Source organism: Mercenaria mercenaria, unplaced genomic scaffold, assembly GCF_021730395.1.
Source record: "Mercenaria mercenaria strain notata unplaced genomic scaffold, MADL_Memer_1 contig_4491, whole genome shotgun sequence".
Classification (NCBI taxonomy): Eukaryota; Metazoa; Mollusca; class Bivalvia; order Venerida; family Veneridae; genus Mercenaria; species Mercenaria mercenaria.
Window position 1 is genome coordinate 1 of NW_026462723.1, and position 19,104 is coordinate 19,104.

The 19,104-nt window shown below is 36.6% G+C and overlaps 1 pseudogene; it reads right to left on the minus strand.

Moving 5' to 3' along the window:
* Positions 1–63: 63 nt before the first annotated feature.
* On the minus strand, positions 64–18,857 carry LOC128553915 (E3 ubiquitin-protein ligase ubr3-like; annotated as a pseudogene).
* Positions 18,858–19,104: the final 247 nt, after the last annotated feature.

Here is a 19,104-nt window from a genome sequence, read left to right on the forward strand (position 1 = left end):
CCTAAACTGCAAAAGAGCAAATCTTGATATTAAAGTTTTTGCTATGGCCTACACAGTACTTACATTTGTTGATTCCTTGCAGCATATAGCATCAAACCAATCCTGCAATGTGTCCTGGCACACCTGTATCATTGTCTTAGTAAGTGTGGTAGTATTCTGTAATAGAAATGGAAGACCAATTAATGAGGTAAAGTCATGTACTTTGTCTTGGCAAGTTTGATAATGTACTGTAATAGAGACAATCAGTTAATGGGACTGTGACCCGTATAGTACTAGCACAAGTAACATTGTCTCTGCAAGCGTAGTATTGTTCTGTAATTGACATAAAACACCAATTACAAACATATTTTCATATATTTCTATCATTCGATAACATAGAGGACTTCTAACAACCAATTATATATGATAATAGCATAAATATTCTTCGTGATTCTTTTTTTTTGAAGAGAGCAAGAAAGAGATATTTTTCATGTTCAAGATCCATTTAATTTCCGAAAACTAGGGATTGTTAGAAAAAGTACAGACAATCCCCTGAAACACTGGAGATATCCAGAATTTATAAATGGGCCAACTATTCAGTTATCAATCTGTAATGAAGTGTACCTCATCTCTCAAATGTGATATCAGACTCCACATGGGCGAAGCCGCAATTTCTAATTCTGCTGAAAATGCTGCATAGTATGTGTCTGGTTCAAACTCCACGTGCTGATGAAGTTCCCTCTGGTTTAAGTTCATACCTGAATATATACACAATTGGATTACACAACAAACACAATGGAAAAGGCTAAAATATGACTTTCTAACAAGAGGTTGTGATTCTGTAGAGATAATTTTCTAAAATTCTTATCAAATGGGGAAATAAATCTACCTTTGTGGTAGGGGTGTTTGGTCTCAGGATATGTCAACAGTGGTTATATCACACTAATAAATTCATCACGATCTTTAAATAAACAAGAACTTTCAAATATTACTTTGGAATACTTGATAATCATGGGGGGTCTTACTAGTCATATGCCAACCAAGAAATAAACTTCAGAATTTGAAATCCATGAATTTGTGCCTCCCAAAAAAGCACATTTTGTCCAAAATTTTTAATTTAATGTCCAAGTTTTACATATTTAAAAAGCAATTAAAACAGAAGTTCAAAACAAAATACATGAGAGTGACAGTATGAACGCCAGCATTTCTCTGTTATAAATATCTAAATACTAGTAATTTTTAAAAGGTTTTAAAAACCAAACATTTTTTTAAAACTATATCAGTTATAAAACAAGACAGACCTTGGAAGTAAGACAAGAGCTCCAGCCACAACGAGACAAGTTTACTGTCCGAGAGAAACTTGTGTGCTATCTATCTATGTGACAGTAGGTTTATCAGGTCACTGATGATTGGCCAGTAACAGTGCTCCTTCATTGCCTCATGACTACAATCAACTACCATGTGGAAGTTCTGGTGTGCATCTACAAGTATAGACAAGACACTAGTTCAATAATCAAAATATTTTTTTTTAATTTTTCTTGAATTGTTTAAGAACCTCAAAATTTTTCATGTAATAATCAATTTTTATGAACTGTCATATCTGTTGATATACCATTAACTCCACTGAAAGGTAAAGTTTATATATATCTTATTCATAATTAAAAACTTCATCCTATTGTTTTTTCTCCCTTAAGTATCTTGGCTTTCAAAAGTAGACAGTTACATTTACATAACATGCTTAAATGAACATTACTTTGATCAAATAAAAAAACAAATGAGCCGCACCATGAGAAAACCAACATAATGCATTTGCTACCAGCATGGATCCAGACCAGCCTGCACATCCGCACACTCTGGTCAGGATCCATGCTGTCTGCTTTCAAAGCCTATTGCAATTAGAGAAACCATTAGCAAACAGCATGGATCCTGACCAGACTGTGTGGATGCGCAGGCTGGTCTGGATCTATGCTGGTCGCAAATGCACTCTATTGGTTTTCTCATGGTGTGGCTCATAAAACTTTGTCGATATGACTTAAGTTCATGCTCAGTTGAAAACTACTGAAGACTGTTTCTGTTACCCACCTTGTAAAGTACTTTCTGTTAGTATTCCTTCTATCATGTGATTTAGACTCAAGATCAGTATATACAGGAAGTTATACTCTCGCACCATCTGGCATGCCAGGCTCTCGTTGCTGAACAACTGTACACTGACGTGTACAACACGGTTTGCTACAGTCTGACGATCCAGGGCATTGACTAGAACCTGGGAGATTCTACTGTAGTGCTGAATAAATGCACGGGTAAATGCTTCCTAGAACTGAACATCAAATATGTATACATTATTCAACAGCTGACAAACCAAAACAGACAAAGATTTTACAGTGGTAATTGAACAGTAGGTATATATCAGTGGTGAACAAAATTGTAAAATGAGAAAGTCTTGAATCTTATTCAATGAAATATTACTAAATCATTTACAACAAAAAGAACTGTCCAACAGTCTGATCTTTTTTATCTCCAGTTCATATTCGCAAAAAAATTATTTTCGGTTTTTGCATGAAACCCAAGGGCTGCTCGTCTTGATATTATTTCAAATACATGACAGCTCCTAGGTAGAACCATGTTCACCTTGCCCAAGCATTACAATGGCCTTCAAATCAGTTAACGTTGACACATTACATATTTCCTATACATACCTTGTACCTCAAATCTGGTAGAAGACTAAGCAGTAGGGTTACAATTTTCTGCGGGAATTCAAACTTAACAGGTTCAAAATACCAGCTCTTCCAAAAAAGTCTTGTGTACCAGCTTCTGATTTAAACCTGGCATATCTGAAATCCACAGACAGTTACATGTTCATTACCAAACAAGTACTCAATTATTATAAAGAAAAAGCAGGAAACAACACTTTTGAAGCCCATTTCTACTCTTGTTGCATTATCATTTCTTATTTTTGTAATAGTGAAGGCATATGGTGAAAAAATCGTGCTATTTGTGGGAAAAGCATGAAACTTGGCAGAAAGGGAGGATATGGTGTCTTTAATTCAAAATTGAAAGGAAGTTTGAAAAAAATCAAAATGGCCGAAATTATTCAAAATGGCCGCCATTCATAAAAAATATGAAGAAAAGTAAGGGTCAGACACACTCAATACATTTTTTTAGCCAGTTAATCTATGTTTTTAATCATTTTTATGCAAACACTGATTATAGACACTTTTATGAATAGATTTCAGCTATTTATTGTTGTTTTTTACTATATAATTACAGAAATTGAGTTACTTCCCTTTGATGCAGTTTCGTTATTTATACCGCAGACAGCTTGATCTGTTAAACTTCTTTTCAGAATGTTAAAAATCATATAAGATTGATAAGAATGATAGTCGGAGTCCAAATGACAAAACAAATGGTAATAAAATATTATCCAGACATTTTCTGACGCATACTGTAGAGAATACAACGTAATATTCGGACTAAAGTAATTCATGTGTGTTGTCAGTTGTCACTTAGTTCATTTTCTCTGCATAAATTGAAATAAACACTTCCTAATATATTCCAAAGATAAATATAGACTACTTTTCTACCATGTAGTAATATTTCCATAGAACGTATCATGTGTGTTTATTAATTTATAACTTCAAAGATGTAGAAAAGTGATCCAAATCCTTATCAAGGAATGAGTCAAATAACTTATGTAAAATATTTAACCAAAATGGATAGGATAATTTGAATACAGATTTAATTCAAATAAATGCAGCCACCTATACAACATTCCGAACATTATTTTATCTGCTTTTGAGGTAAAAATGTATAATGTACAAAGAATGTACAAAGAACAGATATAAGAAACCTTACAGTGCCCAACTTCAATAAAAAATACCACCAAAAAAATTCAGATCATAAGAAGTTCATACTGGTGGCTATACATTAACAATATTCCGTTTTCAAGGAGTTTTGTTCAGTGAGATTCAGATGGTTGCTCCGGTTGTCACACATCAGGCTTGAATTAAGACACTGGTACTTCTAATGACACAGTGTCTTTTGATCTTGTGCCCCTGTTCTGCCTATAAACTTCTATCATGTTGTACATAATAAGACTGAGGAAGACTGAGTAGAAACTTTAAGGTTTGAGTATGTATTTTGTAGTATTTTGCTGCAAGCCAAATGAGGCTCCTTCTATACAGGAGTAATCTGACTATGATCGGATGCTCTAGTTATAAGATGATATGCTGTGTTCTGTACATGTTGTAGTTTGTGCAATACGGTGCTCGGAATACCATGAAACAATGCATTGCAATAGTCTATTAATGCGAGGTAGGAAAGCAATTCGTAAAGGTGTTGATTGCATCACAGGTTAGGTACCGTCTGATCTGACCTATTATGTACAATTGTGGATATACAGTCCTGCATACAGAATTGAACATGTGAAAGTCTAACACTACCTGAGATTCATCTATTCCTTACATACATAGATGCAGAGTCACTGGGTTTCCTCAACATGTTAACACTGTACCTGCAATATGCTTTGATATCAACATTAATATTTCTGTTTTATCAGCACTGAGTTTGGGCATGTTACACTATGGGGCAATACCTAACTGTAGCTTTTATAGGCTTAAAAGAAAAGTACAACCGAGAGGCGTCGTGTAGTAACAACAAATCATTTCATAGCATCTCCTTTTTTCACCAACCGTAAATATATGTAACTATTGGGGTTTAGTTTGTGACCCGTAGGTACACTGTATTTTGCTAACATACTGGTGTCGGTAACTACCCACCAATGCACACCATTTGAGAGTGATTGCTTAGATAAATGACACTCGACCTTCAAAGTAGTGCTCAGTTCAGTGCAACACAGTCAGATTGTCAATGATCATGGTTCCAGTAGCTTGTATTATACATATAATATGGTCAAGAGGCTGAATAATGTTGTTCTGTAACTTTGTTAGGTCAGTCTGGTCTCCAAAATCTTTAAAATAAGTAGGAGACGGGATACAAACATGTTGTTTTTGTGGCTGTTGATTCTAGCCTAGGTTTCTTTGACATAGATCTCATTTTCACATTCTTAAATATCATTGGTAAATTACGTAATGTATTTATATATTTTGCTATAATTTTAATGGTTACAGTTCCTCCAGGAATTTCTTAAAATGTCATGTCTACAGTTTGTTTTAACGATTTATTGATACAACAGTCGCTGAAATTCTATTCATTGCAAGTTCCTGTTCAGAAAACTCACAGGGGATAGCAAGATCACTACTGTTTGTTTGTTTTGGTTTTAACGCCGTTTTCAACAGTATTTTAGTTATATAATGGCGGGTAGTTAACCTAAACAATGTTACTGAATTTTGTACCAGTACAAACCTGTTCTCTACAAGTAACTGCCAACTTCCCCACATTAGTCAGAGGTGGAGGACGAATGATTTCAGACACAATGTCTTTTTATTTTATCAAATAGTCACGGGGCCCGCGATCCGTAGATCTGCGCTCTCCCTCTTGAGCTAAGACTACTGTCTCCCTACAGATTATTGACGTATGCAGAGTAGTAAACAATTCAATCCTGATATTACCCATCACTTTATATTTGAGTATTCATTGACACTTTGAGTGTACGCCGCTTATGTTCAAGCTTGCTTTTTAAAAGTTTGATCTGGTGAAAGTCGGTTCTAATTAGGTGCAACTTGGTCGAAATACGGGTATTTTAAGCGGGCAAATGAATGCTATCTATCAGTGAACATTAGCTGTTTAAATACATATACACTCACTTATCAACAAGAGGCTGTGCATGGCACATGCATATAATTAGAGGGTAGGTTTCAAAACAGTCATATGACATGTTTATAATTTGATAACAAAGAGTATGATAATTAACTGTATACACACTGGAAACACACCTGTAATTATAATAGTTTGTGGTCAACCCCTATGTGGGCTTGCCTAATGAAAACAGTGGATTTGTCTTGACACTGGCGATGAAGATAAGTATGGTTTGATGTTTAATATCTTTATATTTCACACATGCTCTTGAAAACAAGAGCTGTCTCCATAGGATGACACATGCCCCCGATGGCTCTTTGAATGAATAGTTATGGCCGATGTTAGAGTTTAGGACCTTTGACCTATGGAGCTGGGTCTTGCGCGCGACACGTCGTCTTACTCTTACACATTCATGCATAGTTATTTTAAAATCCATGCATGAATGACAAAAATATGGACCTGACATGCCCCTCAATGCACGATCATGAAAAATGACCTTTAACGTCTAAGTGTGACCTTGACCTTTGAGCTACGGACCTGGGTCTTGCGTGTGACACGTCATCTTACTGTGGTACACATTCATGCCAAGTTATTTGAAAATCCATCCATCGATGACAAAGATATGGGCCGGACACGCCCATCAATGCACTATCCTTTAACGTCTAAGTGTGACCTTGACATTTGAGCTACGGACCTGGATCTTGCGCGCGACACGTCGTCTTACTGTGGTACACATTTATGCCAAGTTATTTGAAAATCCATCCATCGATGACAAAGATATGGACCGGACACGCCCATCAATGCACTACCCTTTAATGTCTAAGTGTGACCTTGACCTTTGAGCTACGGACCTGGGTCTTGCGCGCGACACGTCATCTTACTGTGGTTCACATTCATGCCAAGTTATTTGAAAATCCATCCATCGATGACAAAGATATGAACCGGACACGCCCATCAATGCACTATCCTTTAATGTCTAAGTGTGACCTTGACCTTTGAGCTACGGACCTGGGTCTTGCGTGTGACACGTCGTCTTACTGTGGTACACATTCATGCCAAGTTATTTGAAAATCCATCCATCGATAACAAAGATATGGACCGGACACGAAAATTGCGGACAGACCGACAGACTGACAGACAGACAGACGGTTCAAAAACTATATGCCTCCCTTCGGGGGCATAAAAAAAGACAAATATTACCTCATTTGCAAAGGCAGTAATGCTATGTATAGCTATTTGTCAATGTAGTGGTAATTATGGCAACGGCTGATAAACTTATGAACTTGGATAATAAACATATACACATTAATTTGGTAGGAATCAAATACATGTACGTATATATCCCGTTAAATAAAGTGTTCAACATTCTTTACAAATTACATAAAACGGTATGTTAGGTTTGCTGCTGAAACAGACTGTGTAAAATGGTTCTTTGTCTTTGTATTCTTTTCCATATAGATATGACAAGATTTGTTTTTAATTATTTCTGTTTAAAATTCATATTCATGATCAATATGTTCTTAATTTACAGTATAATGATGGTTCGGTTCATGAAAAAAAATCACTACTTTATATTGATATTTTGGCGGCCATTTTACTTTTGACGGCCATTTTGATAACACAGTAACATCCAATATATGTCAACAAATACAGTATGCAGCCCTAAATATCATACTGTGTAAATATTGAGTATTTTTTGCTGGTTGTTATAGAAATATTTAACATGAAAGTAGATTATTGGAAGAAATATTGGATTTTGGCGGCCATTTTTAAAATGGCCGACTAGTTAGCCATCTTGGGTATTACAGCAACTTCTTTTCGTTTTCTTATATAGATAATACCAAGTAACATATGTACCAAGTTTGATGCTTTTCCCACAAATGGCACGATTTTATGAAGTTAAGTCGCCATATGGCTGCACTATAATGAATTTCTCATCATTTACACTGCCTTTTTTCAGAACATATTGCAAAGTGTAATATGAAACTATGATAAAGGATAATTATAATTTTTTAAGTCATGTTACAAGAAGGGTCGTTTACCAAAACATCACGCGTTTCTCTCCTTTTATTTTGATAAAGGCAAAAAAAATTATCCATATACCGCAATGTAACAAGACTTTCTTAAATTTATTACTAGCATGCACCTTGCTGCATTTCTCCTCATACAATAGTATTCTGTGAAAAATTACCTTCATAGTCCTCAAACCCCCTGGGGTAGATGAGAGAGCTCACTGCAGCCTCGTAATTAGCTTTACTTCTCACATAGTACCATTTTGTGTCACCCGGGCCTTCAGACACTGTAACACAATATGCATTTATTTATTTATTTTGTTGGGTTTAACGTCGCACCGACACAATTTTAGGTCATATGGCGACTTTCCAGCTTTAATGGTGGAGGAAGACCCCAGGTGCCCCTCCGTGCATAATTTCATCACGAGCGGGCACCTGGGTAGAACCACCGACCTTCCGTAAGCCAGCTGGATGGCTTCCTCACGTGAAGAATTCTACGCCCCAAATGAGGTTTCGAACCCACATCGATGAGGGGCAAATGGTTTGAAGTCAACGACTCTAACCACTCGGCCACGGAGGCCCCTAACACAATATGCAATGTTTTACATAAATTGTTAACTTTATGTTATCACTTTTACTTAACCTTCAGCCTGTTGGCGGCAAGAGATGCTGCCTTTCCGAACAGTGCAGGCCAAGACCAGCATGCACATCCATGCAGGCTGATCATGGTCTTCAGCATCCACTGTTCAGTTTGTATTTTCAGTGAACACCCCTTTGAATAATAAGAGGTACTAACCAATTTGAATGATGGACCAGTCCATTTTAGAAATTTAGCGGGCTAATGGTTAATTATCTACAGTCTAACCTGTCTTAAGCAGCCAGTCAAGGGAAGCAGACAATTTGGCCGCTCAAGCCAGGTGACCGCTGATCGGAGGTGCAGCCAGTATATATATATTTTTCAGACTTCTGACCAGTTAAGCCTTTAGGTCCATTTCTTTTCGGTTTTCTATTATTATTTTACCAGGATACATTGACGTGCATTTGCCTTCGCAATACGAATAGTCTTCTGAGCAATCTAAAACTCCCGCATTTTTTTTTTTTTTTACAACAAAAATTGTTACTGACATTTTTCCAATTTAAAAACAAGTTTGTTTACAATTTTCGCCATTTTGGTAAGGGGAGCTACTCTCCGCGCTTATTGTCAACGATAAAATCTACGATTGCCGTTACGTTTCGTAAAAGATCGAGAGGTTTATATTTCTTTCAAACACAATAAATTTCGTATAGATTTGATAGTATTTTGATGAAAGTAGATCTAATATGAAAAAAAATCACAATATTATGCTACTTATTAGATATTGAGTATTATCTTTAACGGCGATCAAAGTGTGAACAACAAAATTGACACGAGGTGACACACTAATTGCCGATAATTACTGGCCATTTAATCTAACAACACACCATAACAGTGTAAAACATGTTTGACCTAGTGATTTCATGGCAACAAATATTCTGACCAATTTTCATTAAGACTGGACCAAAAAACTGGTCTCTTGCGATAAAACAAGCATTTTCTTAGATATGACCTAGTTTTTGACCCGAGATGACCCATGTTCAAACTCGACCTAGATTTTATCAAGGCAATCATTCTGACCAAAATTCATGAAGATCAATTGAAAAATACAGCCTCTATCACATACACAAGTTTTCTCTTTGATTTGACCAAGTGACCTAGTTTTTGACCTCATATAACCCATATTCAAATTCAACCTAGATTTCATTAAGGCAATCATCCTGACCAAATTTCATAAAAATCAATTGAAAAAAACAGTCTCTATCGCATACACAAGATTTTTCTTTAATTTGACCTAGTGACCTAGTTTTTGACCTCAGATAACTCATATTCAAATTCAACCTAGATTTCATCAAGGCAATCACTCTGACCAAATTTCATGAAGATCAATTGAAAACTACATCCTCTATTGCATACACAATGTTTTTCTTCGATTTGACCTAGTGACCTAGTTTTTGACCCCAGATGACCCATTTTCGAAATCGGCCTAGATTTTATCAAGGTAATCATTCTGGCTAAACTTCATGAAGATCAGTTGAAAAATACAGCCTCTACCGCATACACAAGGTTTTTCCTTGATTTGACCTAGTGACCTAGTTTTTGACCCCAGATGACCCATTTTCGAACTCGGCCTAGATTTCATCAAGGTAATCATTCTGACTAAAATTCATGAAGATCAATTGAAAAATACCGCCTCTATCGCATACACAAGGTTTTTCTTTGATTTGACCTAGTGACCTAGTTTTTGAACCGAGATGACCCATTTTCAAACTCGGCCTAGATTTCATCAAGGCAATCATTCTGACCAAAATTCATGAAGATCAATTGAAAAATACAGCCTCTATTGCATACACAAGGTTTTTCTTTGATTTGACCTAGTGACTTAGTTTTTGACCCGAGATGACCCATTTTCGAACTCGACCTAGATTTCATCAAGGCAATCATTCTGACCAATATTCATGAAGATCAATTGAAAAATACAGCCTCTGTCGCATACACAAGGTTTTTCTTTGATTTGACCTAGTGACCTAGTTTTTGACCCCAGATGACCCATTTTCCAACTCGACCTAGACTTCATCAAGATAATCACTCTGACATAATTTCATGAATATCAATTGAAAAATACAGCCTCTATCGCATACACAAGGTTTTTCTTTGATTTGACCTAGTGACCTAGTTTTTGATCCCAGATGACCCATTTTCGAACTCGGCCTAGATTTCATCAAGGTTATCACTTTGACCAAAATTCATGAACCTCAATTGAAAACAAGAGGGCCAAGATGGCCCTAGGTCCCTCGCCTAAGAAACACACCATAACAGTATAAAACATGTTTGACCTTGTGATTTCATGGAAACAAATATTCTGACCAATTTTCATTAAGATTGAACCAAAAAATTGGTCTCTTGCGATAAAACAAGCATTTTCTTAGATATGACCTAGTTTTTGACCCTAGATAACCCATGTTCAAACTCGACCTAGATTTTATCAAGGTAATCATTCTGACCAAAATTCATGAAGATCAATTGAAAAATACAGCCTCTATCACATACACAAGTTTTTCTTTGATTTGACCAAGTGACCTGTTTTTGACCTCAGATGACCCATATTCAAATTCGACCTAGATTTCATTAAGGCAACCATCCTGACCAAATTTCATAAAAATCAATTGAAAAAAACAGTCTCTATCGCATACACAAGATTTTTCTTTAATTTGACCTAGTGACCTAGTTTTTGACCCCAGATACCCATATTCAAACTCGACCTAGATTTCATCAAGGCAATCACTCTGACCAAATTTCATGAAGATCAATTGAAAAATACATCCTCTATTGCATACACAATGTTTTTCTTCGATTTGACCTAGTGACCTAGTTTTTGATCCCAGATGACCCATTTTCGAATTCGCCCTAGATTTTATCAAGGTAATCATTCTGGCTAAATTTCATGAAGATCAGTTGAAAAATACAGCCTCTATTGCATACACAAGATTTTTCTTTGATTTGACCTAGTGACCTAGTTTTTGATCTCATATGACCCATTTTCGAACTCGGTCTAAATTTCATCAAGGCAATCATTATGACCAAAATTCATGAAGATCAATTGAAAAATACAGCCTCTATCGCATACACAAGGTTTTTCCTTGATTTGACCTAGTGACCTAGTTTTTGACCCCAGATGACCCATTTTCGACCTCGGCCTAGCTTTCATCAAGGTAATCACTCTGACCAATATCCATGAAGATCAACTGAAAAATACAGCCTCTATCGCATACACAAGGTTTTTCTTTGATTTGACCTAGTGACCTAGTTTTTGACCCGAGATGACCCATTTTCGAATTCGGCCTAGATTTCATCAAGGTTATCATTCTGACCAAATTTCATGAAGATCAGTTGAAAAATACAGCCTCTATCGCATATACAAGCGAAATGTTGACGGACAGACAGACAGACGGCAGACAGACGACAGACAGACGCCTGACATTGAGTGATCAGAAAAACTCACCTGAGCATTGCTCAGGTGTGCTAAAAACAGCCTCTATCGCATACACAAGGTTTTTCTTTGATTTGACCTAGTGACCTAGTTTCTGACCCCAGATGACCCATTTTCGAACTCGGCCTAGATTTCATCAAGGTCATCATTCTGACCAATATTCATGAAGATCAATTGAAAAATACAGCCTCTATCGCATACACAAGGTTTTTCTTTGATTTGACCTAGTGACCTAGTTTTTGACCCCAGATGACCCATTTTCGAATTTGGCCTAGAATTCATCAAGGTTATCATTCTGACCAAACATCATGAAGATCAGTTGAAAAATACAACCTCTATTGCATACACAAGCTAAATGTTGACAGACAGACAGACAGACGCCGGACGCCAGACATCGAGTGATCAGAAAAACTCACTGCTCAGGTGAGGTAAAAAGAGGATCACACCTTTAATTATCAGTTTAAATTGAGAAGCTCATGTCATTTTGTCGTTCTTGTGGTGAAATCATGCGGAACTTAGCAATCACGTGTTTCTCAAAATCTCAAAAATCGTGTATCTTCGGCGATTATCGCCTAAAAATAATTGGTTTTGGAAGAAACATGGCCGCTGAAAGGGGTCGAATACGGCGGTCAGGAGGCAATTTCGGTGGCCGCTGGCCGCAGACTGGAGATGGCCGCTGAATAAAGTGATAAAATAGAGGAAAATTGGTCGGGGCGTCATAAAATGAACGCTGAACGGAGGTGACCGTTAGTACAGGTTTGACTGTATAGGACAAGAAGCATATCTTCCTAGTATACTTTCATTTAGATTTACAATCCTATAGAAATGTTCAACTCTGAGAGCCTATGAAGATACTGTAGAAAATTGCAATCTTCAGTACTTTACAGTATGTTCAAAACAAATTTTACCTGCTGTCAGCTGGGAGTACAGTTCTTGGTTAGTTAAAGCATTTGCCATTACTCTACGCATGGCAGCTCCCATGTCACTCAGACTGTGTAGAAAGGTGAGGAATTGTTCCGCATCCTGCATAGCCACTAGATATGTGTCTAGAAGTTCTGAAAAAGACCAACTGTACAAATGTTCATGTATCAAATTTCCATTATAGCTATGCTGAATTTTAAAGGTAAAATATATGCACGATACATGCAACACAAGAGTTTTAGCCTCATGCTGTGTTCAATATAACAAGAGGGCCTGAAGGTCCTGAATTGCTCACCTGTGTTAATAAAATGACTTTTGTTTTGAAAATTTAGAAAAAACAGCCAAATTCGATGAATTGGTATCCCCCGCCGAAAGGGTTTGTGGTGAGGAATGGCAAAAAAATATATCCGGCAAAAAGTTAAGGATGTTAATAAGAAGCAAATAATTTCATTAGTCAAAATCAATTTAACAGAAAACAAATGTTTAATTAAAGAGTACATAATAAATGTATGATACTTTGATCCTGACTAAAGAATTTATTTTGAATGGGATATGCTTATTGTAATAAGCTTAGCTTTTAAAATTAAATGCAGTTAATTGAAATATGAGCTTGAAGTTTAACTGGAACGAAATATTGTCTTTGAGTGGTTTGGCACCAGGTGTTGCTGTTTAACATGTACATTTGAACTTAAAAAAACAGATGTCCTTACGAGAACACTGGTAAGATATCTTGAACATGACTGAAGGCAAGGCTTGTGCTGTCACAACTTAACATGTTGAAGGTTTGAACATTTAAAAAAAAAAAAAAAAAAAAAAAAAAAAAAAAAGGAATGGAAATATATATATATATTTATTTTTTAAGGGTGTGGGGGTGCGGGGGAATGGGAGAGGAAACAAAATTTCACATGTTGATTATAAATATTGATGGAAAATTAAAAATGAAAAACAAGAGGGTCATGATGACCCTGGATCACTCACCAGAGTAATATGAGCTACATGTTTCTAATGTCAAACTGATGATTTTTAGAAATTTTTTGGAAGATTTTCCGATGTACAATCAAGTAACCCCTGGGGCGGGGCCAATTTTACCCCGGGGGTCATGATTTGAACAAAGTTTGTAGAAGTCTACTAGGAAATGTTACATATCAAATATCTAAGATCTAGGCCTTCTGGTTTATTTTTAGCAAATTTATGAAGATTTCCCTATGTACAATCAAGTAACCCCTGGGGCTGGGTCAATTTGACCCTGGGGGATCAAGATTTGAACCAATTTTGTAGAGGTCCACTAGGCAATGCTACATGTGAAATATCTTAGCTCTAGGCCTTCTGGTTTATTCTTAGAAAATTTTGAAGATTTTCCGATGTACAATCAAGTAACCCCTGGGGCGGGGCCAATTTTACCACAGGGGTCATGATTTGAACAAAGTTTGTAGAAGTCTACTAGGAAATGTTACATATCAAATATCTAAGATCTAGGCCTTCTGGTTTATTTTTAGCAAATTTATGAAGATTTCCCTATGTACAATCAAGTAACCCCAGGGGCTGGGTCAATTTGAACCTGGGGGGTAAAGATTTGAACCAATTTTGTAGAGGTCCACTAGGCAATGCTACATGTCAAATATCTAAGCTCTAGGCCTTCTGGTTTATTTTTAGAAAATTTTGAAGATTTTTCTATGTACAATCAAGTAACCCCATGGGGCGGAGTCAATTTGATCCCGGGGGTCATGATTTGAACAAATTTTGTAGAAGTCTACTAGGCAATGCTACAGGTCAAATATCTAAGATCTAGGCCATCCAGTTTATTTTTAGAAATTTTTGAAGATTTTCCTATGTAAAATCAAGTGACCGCTGGAGCGGGGTCAATTTTGATCCAGGGGTCATGATTTGAACAAATTTTGTAGAGGTCCAATAGGCAATGCTACATGTGAAATACCTAAGCTCTAGGCCTTCTGGTTTATTTTAAGAAAATTTTTAATGATTTTCCTAAGTAAAATCAAGTGACCCCTGGGGCGGGGTCAACTTTGACCCCAGGGGTCATGATTTCAACAAATTTTGTAGAGGTCCACTAGTCAATGCTACATGTGAAATATCTAAGCTCTAGGCCTTCTGGTTTATTTTTAGAAAATTTTGAAGATTTTTCTATGTACAATGAAGTAACCCCATGGGGCAGGGTCATTTTGACCCTGGGGGTCATGATTTGAACAAATTTTGTAGAAGTCTATTAGGCAATGCTACAGGTCAAATACCTAAGATCTAGGCCTTCTGGTTTATTTTTAGAAAATTTTTGAAGATTTTCCTATGTTAAATCAAGTGACCCCTGAAGCGGGGTCAATTTTGACCCCCGGGGGTCATGATTTGAACAAATTTTGTAGAGGTCCAATAGGCAATGCTACATGTGAAATATCTAAGCTCTAGGCCTTCTGGTTTATTTTTAGAAAATTTTTGAAGATTTTCCTATGTAAAATCAAGTGACCCCTGGAGAAGGGTCAATTTTGATCCTGGGGTCATGATTTGAACAAATTTTGTAGAGGTCTACTAGGTAATGCTACATGTGAAATATCTAAGCTCTAGGCCTTCTGGTTTATTTTTAGAAATTTTTTGAAGATTTTCCTATGTAGAATCAAGTGACCCACGGGGCGGCGTCAATTTTGACCCCGGGGTCATGATTTGAACAACTTTAGTACAGGTCCACTAGGCAATGCTACAAGTCAAATATCTAAGCTCTAGGGCTTCTGGTTTTTGAGAAGAAGATTTTTAAAGATTTTCCTATGTAAAATCAAGTGACCCATGGGGCGGGGTCAATTTTGACCCCGGGGTCACCCCGGGTGACCAAGGCAAGTGGGCGACCAGGTGTGGGTGCGCAACTTCACATGTTTATAATAAATGTTCACAGGAAAGAATGAAAGAAATTTAATGAAATTCTGCCAAATGGCAAGTTTGTTATGTACAAATATGTGGATTTTTAGACAATTAAAGGGCAATAACTCTGCAGTTACAAAAGAAATCCACATGAAATTGTGTGTGCACAACCACATTATGGTGCTCTAAATTCTGTTAAAGTTTCATAGTTCAAGGTCAAATATATCAAAAGTTATGATGCAGAAATTGCCATATTTATAGTACCCTATATAGTTAACACTAGAAACTTCTAAGGGCCATAACTCTGGTGTTACAGGGGCAATCTGACTGAAACTTGACGGGCCGCAAGAACTCATAGCGGTGAACACGTATATGAAGTTATAAGTAAATATTCCCAACCATTTCCTAGATATGGCTCCGGACGGACGGAAGGACGGACGGACGGACGGAAAGACGGACGGAAGGACGGACTGACGGACAACGCCAAAACTATATCCCTCCGACTTTCGTCGGGGGATAAAAAACAACCCTCTATTATAATGTAGATCAAGTAAAGGTGGCCTAACTAACAAGTGTCATCAAGGGCCTAGATTTGACCTAGCAGCCTTTTCACTTCCAACTTCTAATATGACCTAGATATAACCTAATCCAATATTTTGACCACTTTGATACTGACCATTTAGATCAGTTAGTTAATTTAATCTCGGAAGAGTAGAAAGAGGTTCTTTTAGGATTTAACCTGGTTATCATGTTTTGAACATATATGAGCAAGTACTGGTTATAGCCTAGACTTCATCAAGACAACTATCTTCACCAAGAATCATATAGATCAGGAATAACAACAGACAATGGACATATATGAGCAAGTACTGGTTACAGCCTGGACTTTAAGCACTTTGTGTAAAGTCAAAAAATAAATAATAGTTCTAATCTTTCTTCATTTCCTGTGCCCTTTCTGTAACTGAAATAAATATCCTATTCTAAAACAAGAGGACCATGATGGTCCTGAATCGCTCACCTCTTCCCACATGACCCAGTTTTCAGTATGACGTCGTTTTTTCTATTATTTGACATAGTGACCTACTTTTTGAGCTCATGTGACCCAGTTTTGAACACGACCTAGATATTATCAAGATAAAAATTCTGACCAATTTTCATGAAGATCCATTGAAAAATATGGTCTCTAAGAGAGGTCACAAGGTTTTTCTACTATTTGACCTATTGACCCTGTTTTGAACTTTATCTAGATATCATCAAGGTGAACATTCTCACTAATTTTCATGAAGATCTCATGAAAAATATGGCCTCTAGAGAGGTCACAAGGTTTTTCTATTTTTAAACCTACTGGCCTAGTTTTTGAATGCACGTTACCCAGTTTTGAAAATAACCTAGATATCATCAAGGTGAACATTCAGATCAATTTTCATGAAGATCCATTGAAAAATATGGCCTCTAGAGAGGTCAAAAAATTTTAATAATTTTAGACCTACTGACCTAGTTTTTGAACGCAGTTGACCCAGTTTCAAATCTGACCTAGATACCATCAAGACGAACATTCAGCCCAACTTTCATACAGATCCCGTGAAAAGTATGGCCTCTAGAGAGGTCACAAGGTTTTTTTATTATTTGACCTACTGACCTAGTTTTTTAAGGCACATGACCCAGTTTCAAATTTGAACTAGATATCATCAAGGTGAACATTCTGACCAATTTTCATGAAGATCCATTCAAGGGTATGGCCTCTAGAGAGGTCACAAGGTTTTTCTCTTTCAAGACCTACTGACCTAGTTTTTGATTGCAGTTGACCCAGTTTCAAACTTGACCTATATATCATCAAGATAAACATTCAGACCAACTTTCATACAGATCCCATGAAAAATATGGCCTCTAGAGAGGTCACAATGTTTTTTCATTATTTGACCTACTGACCTATTTTTTGACGGCACGTGACCCACTTTCGAACTTGACCTAGACATCATCAAGATGAACATTCTGACCAATTTTTATGGAGATCCATTCATAAGTATGGCCTCTAGAGAGGTCACAAGGTTTTTCTATTTTTAGACCTACTGACCTAGTTTTTGACCGTAAGTGACCAATGTTCGAACTTGACCTAGATATCATCAAGATGAACATTCAGACCAACTTTCAGACAGATCCCATGAAAAATATGACCTCTAGAGAGGTCACAAGGTTTTTCTATTATTTGACCTACTGACCTAGTTTTTGACGGCACGTGACCCACTTTCAAACTTGCCCTAGATATCATCAAGGTGAACATTCTGACCAATTTTCATGAAGATCTTTTGAAATATATGGCCTCTAGAGAGGTCACAAGGTTTTTCTATTTTTAGACCTACTGACCTAGTTTTTGATCGCACGTGACCCAGTTTCGAACTTGACCTAGATATCATCAAGATGAACATTCAGACCAACTTTCATATAGATCCCATGAAAAATATGGCCTTTAGAGAGATCACAAGGTATTTCTATTATTTGACCTACTGACCTAGTTTTTGACGGCACGTGACCCAGTTTCGAACTTGACTTAGATATCATCAAGGTGAACGTTCTGACCAATTTTCATGAAGATCTTTTGAAATATATGGCCTCTAGAGAGGTCACAAGGTTTTTCTATTTTTAGACCTACTGACCTAGTTTTTGACGGCACGTGACCCAGTTTCGAACTTGACCTAGATATCATCAAGATTAACATTCTGACCAACTTTCATAAAGATCCCACAAAAAATGTAACCTCTAGAGTGGTCACAAGCAAAAGTTTACGGACGGACGGACGGACTGACGCACAGACGGACGGACGCTGCGTGATCACAAAAGCTCACCTTGTCACTATGTGACAGGTGAGCTAAAAAAATGGCCACATAAGAATATTATGTAGCAAAGAAAAACACTGAAAGAAGTGAAAGGGAGTAAGTTCAGCAGGTTTTATTTAATTTATATCAAAGTTAACACCCCTTTTTCATTTTCTGTTATAGATTTGTAGTTCTTTATGGGAATATAAGTCTCTGAAAAATTTCAAAATAATATTATCAAATTAATGGATTTTATATGAAGAACATCATCAAAAATCAAAGAATGTTAATAATCATTTACGAGTACAACATTCATACCAGGTTTTGAGTTATCTCTCAGATGATACAGAAGCCTTAAAAATACCCGTGGCATCATTGTTTCTGCTACTGATAGTAAATCTCCTGGTGTGTGGTGATGTGATTGGTGTCTGTCTGGTCCATGACGAGTACAAAAGCTGTAACCAAAGCAAATAAAGTTTAAAATATTAAAGTTGATAGTAAACAAATATCAATCTGGATAAATTTTGATTCTAAACATTTCGACCAAAAATTACTAAATAGCCTCAACATAAGTTCAATTTATGGATATCCTATATAAAACTGGTGATGTGCTCAAATTTTATATCTGTAACCATGTAGTTTTTTTTCTCACATGAGAAAAACTGTTAATTTTGCATTCTAAATGAAAAATTTAAGTAGATC